Genomic DNA, 5,369 nt, shown 5'->3' with positions numbered 1-5,369 from the left:
GCACGAGTATTTTGGGAGAAATCCTCGTCCCAATTTGATGTTACTTCCAGACTTCACTATCCGACAGCATCTCCTCCTCTTGGAACTTCATGACCGATGCATGGTCTCCTCCAAATCCACCTTCTAACACTCATCCTTATGTTCTTTGAAGAGTATTTGGCTTATGAATGGAAGAGACATCTTGTGGTGGTATTTATAGGCTAAAGGAAATGATCCTTCTCATCTCTTAAGGCTTTCAATGCAAGACACCTCCTACTCTTGAAGTGTTTGCCCCATGTTTTGCCACCACCTACTCCCTTTGCCATTCATCTACTCTTATGTCACACACCTACTTCAGTTGTCTTTCCCTTGCATGAAACTTAATTTGTCCAACTCCTACTAACTTAAGTCTAACTATCTCTCGGTACAGCCAATTGTCCAGATTAGCTCATCAGTCTTGCGTAATGCAAGCCTCAGAACCACTCCATCATGCAGTTCTTGCATCTATCGATTAGCTCCAACTCTCCATCAGGTAGCTCTAAACGACCTCCTCTCAAGGATCTCACTCATAGCCTATCGCTTAATTGCTGCGCCCATTGTTTAACTCTATTGTGTAGCACCGACGCCCTATCGTCTAACGCGCCTGCTTATCGTGCAATGCCCATCACTTAGTATTCCGCCTATTGTGTAGCACTGGCGGCCATCGTCTAGCGCAGCAGACCTATTGTCTAGCGCGTCCAGCTTCCACGCTTATCATTTAGTGCTTACACTGATCGTGTAGTGTCCTTGCCTATCGTATAGCTCGATCGCCTACTGCATCGCTGAGCACTGTGTACTTGCTACACGATCGCCTACCCCATTGTGTAGCGCCGCACATTTGCTACATGATCGCCCATCTCATCATGTAGCACTGCTCATTGCTATACGATCGCCCACCTAGCGCCTTGCGTTCAACATCTCGCTTTCTTTGCTCTCGCTCATGCATTCTCAACGCATGAGCAATTTGGGCAATGCCTTTTGCCAATGCCTCGTCCAATCATGCGTCCAACCTTACAAACACATGGTTGCTTTTCTACTCATCTTATGTGTTAATGTCTCCCAACACCTAACGCATGGTTCCTTTTTTATTTCACACTTAGCAAAATTTCACTAGTTAAGGCTTATCTCCAAACTACTCAAGAAAAATCTATTCAACACTTAAAAATTTTCTTCTCTTCACCATAGGATTTAACTTTTACTTAGTTAATTTCCTTAATTACCTATTTAAGTAGGGAAATAGAAATCCGAGTTTCACAAAAAAGCAATAAAAAATATAGGGACACACAAAATGAGGATATCTCTCTTGTAATACTATTTTCAATTTTATTCTTTAGATATAGCATTAAAATCAAACCTAAAACTAAAAAATATAACCTAAATAAAAGAAAATCGCGCCAACTTGAAAAAAAAACTTTTAGATTAAAACAAAGGGTGTTTTCAAAATTAGAAAATTGGATAAACTAGTTACAAATATAGTAAAATATCACTACCTATCATATATACACTAAGATAGAAATTTATGAGTGTCTGATAGATGTCTATCGCAATATATTGTCTAGTGATAGATGTCTATCACAGTCTATCGCTATCTACCACTAATAGACAATGATATTTTGTTCTACTTGAATTTTTTTTTTAGCAATTTACCATTTAAAACCATCTACCCTTAGAAAAAACACAAAAATCTACCAAATCGGAAAAAAGAAATCAAAATGGTTAAAATAAAAAAAAATGAAACAAACAAAATTTGAAGAGTAGGACTAAAGAGGTAAAATGTCTTTATATGTTCGAAAACCTAAAAAACTGTTACTAAAGTAATAAATATAATAATTCATTTTTCTACCCCATACAATTTTCCAAAATATATGATGCATTAAAAGATGAATTTCGTTGTTGATCGAATATAATAGTTAATTTAATGTATATGCATTATACAGAAATTCTATATACGTATAAATATGTTATGAAAATTTTCTTAAAATTTTATCTTCTTTATTGATATTTTTGTGTTTATAGAAAATAAAAACGTAATCATTGAAGTTGAATATTTAGGTTAGGTAGGTACCTAATTTGAAATTTGGTGTATTTTTCTTTTTCATACTATGTATACATAGTTTTCTATATATTGCCTTTTAGATTCTAGATTCTCTTTAATGATCAAATCAAGTTTCCATTTTGGCGATATTTAGTTTATCAAATGAAATATGTTAGTAAGTAAGATGCCATTTGTTTGAATCCCTCATCCTTTATTGTACTAAAAAAAATTAGGTTAATTACCATTCTAGTTCTACTTTAAAATTTGTTCCATTTTCGTCCATGTACTTTCAAATGTCCAATTTGAATCTTTAGATTTTCTAAACTTTAGCAACAAACAATTGTCTCATGACACGGAAGAGTAAGAAGAAGATATAGGGAGAGAAGAGGGGAAAGAGAAAAGAAAAAAGACTTTAAAATCAAATTTAAAACTAGACAATATAACCTTAATCAAAGAAAATCGCGCCAACTTGAAAAAAAAAAACCTTTAGATTAAAATAAGGGGTGTTTTCAAAATTAGAAAACTGGGTAAACTATTTACAAATATAGTAAACTATCATTGTCTATCACATATAGACCGCAATAGAAATTTGTGAGTGTCTGATAGATATCTATTGCGATATATCGTCTAGTGATAGCTGTCTATCACAGTCTATCGCTATCTACCACTAAAATATAATGATATTTTGTTATACTTTAAAAAAATTTCAGCGATTTACAATTTAAAACCAATTACCCTTGAAACAAATAAAAAAAATCTCCTAAATCGAAAAATAGAAATCAAAATGGTCAAAATAAAAAATAAAAAAAAATGAAACAAACAAAATTTGTAGAGCAGGACTAAAAGGGAAAAATCTAGATATTAAAAAAGAAAAGCATATTTTTTTTATATGTTCAAAAACCTAAAAAACTGTTACTAAAATTATAAATATACTAATTAATTTTGCTACCTAATACAATTTTCCAAAATATATGGGGCAGTAAATGATGAATTTCGTTGTTGATCGAATATAATAGTAAGTTTAATGTATATGCATTATAGAGAAATGCTATATATGATATGTTACGAAAGTTTTTCCTAAAATTTTATCTTCTTTATTGATATTTTAGTAATTATAAAAAATAACAAGGTAACCATTGAAGTTGAATATTTTGTTTAAGTAGGTTCCTAATTTTAAATTTTATATTTCTTTCTTTTTCATTCTATGTATACATGGTTTATTATATATTACCTTTTAGATTCAACAAAGTTATTAATTAGTTAATTTGTGCACCAGTTAAACTTATTTTTCCACGAAGTTTAGTTTTATTGAAATAGATAAATTTATGAAAATTTTACATCCATTTTTTTTCTTGCAAATTTGAGTTTGGAAAAAGTTATTCAATTGTTAATGAATTAATCAAGCTCCGACTTGTGCAAAATTTGATCATAATATTTTTATTTTTCATTTTTTTAGTGATAGAACAAATATTTTAATCAATCAATTGGCTATATCTTATCGCATAATCAACGTTAATTTCTATGTGGTCTCTCTCTATACAAAATCTTCCATTGTAAATCAAAACGAACAAATTTGAAAGGTCTGATAATATTAGAAACTAATAATAATACACCACTTTTGTAAGAAAATAGTGGTAATGAATTGAAGGGCTATAACTTTTGTAAACAACATAAGTTTGAAATAAAGTGCTCTAATAGTGAAATAAAGTCATGTATTATTTATGTGTATTATAGAAAAATACATTTCTTTTAATTTATGAGCACATGGATGTATGTATGTGGATCCAAACAGGGGCGAGGAATGGGGAATGAGTTAACCTTCCATAAAGTTTTTAAGGAGACTGTTCACACGAGATTTCCGAAGAAACGTATTTCATGGAGTTGAACTTGAGTTGGTGTTGATGTTGAAATTGATTTGATGCAATGTGGTTTTATCTCTATTATTTGATCCTCTGATTCTCTCTCGATTGGCTGAATGTGCTTGACTTGAAGAAGAAAAGCACCGATCGTTCTTGAAGTAGAAGTCTTGGAAGAGTCTTTGTGTCTTCAAGGGTCTTCGCTTGTTGATGAATTCTCTTTGGGATCTCCAAATGTAGAAAATGCTGACCCTTGCAAATGAAGGCAACTTTTCTATTGATAGAGCTCCCTAGTGGACTTCATTTGCTTGGGCCTGGCCTTTGGGCCTAATTTTATTGGACTTGGGTCTGGGCTTGGGGCCTAATTAATGGGACTTGAGTCTGGTCTTTAGGCCCAATTAACTGGGTTTAGGCCAAATTTTGCATTTTAGGCCCACCTTAAGCCCAAATTTGGGCGTAACTAGGCCAATGCCCAAATTATAGCGTCAAATTGGTCGAAATTAATTTGACTCAATCAACGAATGCGATGAAAACAAAAATTTTGTCCTTAATTTCAATGTTAGACATATGTCAACTCTTAATTGGTGAAAAATTTGACGATTTCAGAACTCCATCATAAATTTAGCGAACGATGTGGTGGCCCGTGGTTGGTCCGAAATTTCTCCTCCAATAGAGTCGTCTTTTCTTCTCCCAAATATTTAGGAAAGGCATTGTCAAGAATTTTCTTTTCGAATCCTGAGTGACAAAATCATAGATTAAGCTTGCTAACACAGTCCCATGGATCAGAACAATCAATCCGACTTTTGCATGGAATGTTTACAACATTTCTGGCATCTGATACGGACAATGTTTCTGAAATATTTTAATTGTTAATTGTCATACAATTAGATAACTATTGCGAAAAGTGAAAAAATGTTGGCTCTAATTAATTAAATTTTATTTATATACCTATGGCAATTAAGAACATTAGGAGCAAGAGAGCAAACTTTGTCGAGGACTTCTCCATATCCAGTCTCTAGTGGGTGAGTATTATATGATTTGGAAGCTTTTGCATTTGTTTGTGTGTATTTGAATGAAAAGTATACCTGGATTGATAGTAAAATAGTTTAGCTTAAAATGGTAGAAAATATATGGGATAGTTGCACCAATAAAAAAAGATATTACTAAAATTGAGTCTTATCTACCATTTTTAAGTTTTGCGTATTAACGTCACAAAACCAGAAGGATTTGGGCCAACCCAAAATATAAATAAAAAAAAGTCCAGAAAGCACTAAAAAGTATGGGGAGACATAAAATTAGGATATCTTTCTTGTAATAGTATTTTCGTTATTATTCTTTTGATATACCATTAAAATTAAATTTAAAACCAGAAAATATAACATAAATCAAAGAAAATCCCAACAACATGAAAAAAAAAACTTATAGATTAAAACAAGTGGTGTTTTCAAATTTAGAAAACT

This window comes from Benincasa hispida, chromosome 5 (genome assembly GCF_027475165.1).
Source record: "Benincasa hispida cultivar pf3 chromosome 5, pf3_genome.v1.1, whole genome shotgun sequence".
Taxonomy (NCBI): Eukaryota; Viridiplantae; Streptophyta; class Magnoliopsida; order Cucurbitales; family Cucurbitaceae; genus Benincasa; species Benincasa hispida.
Note: the sequence above shows the minus strand (reverse complement) of the source record.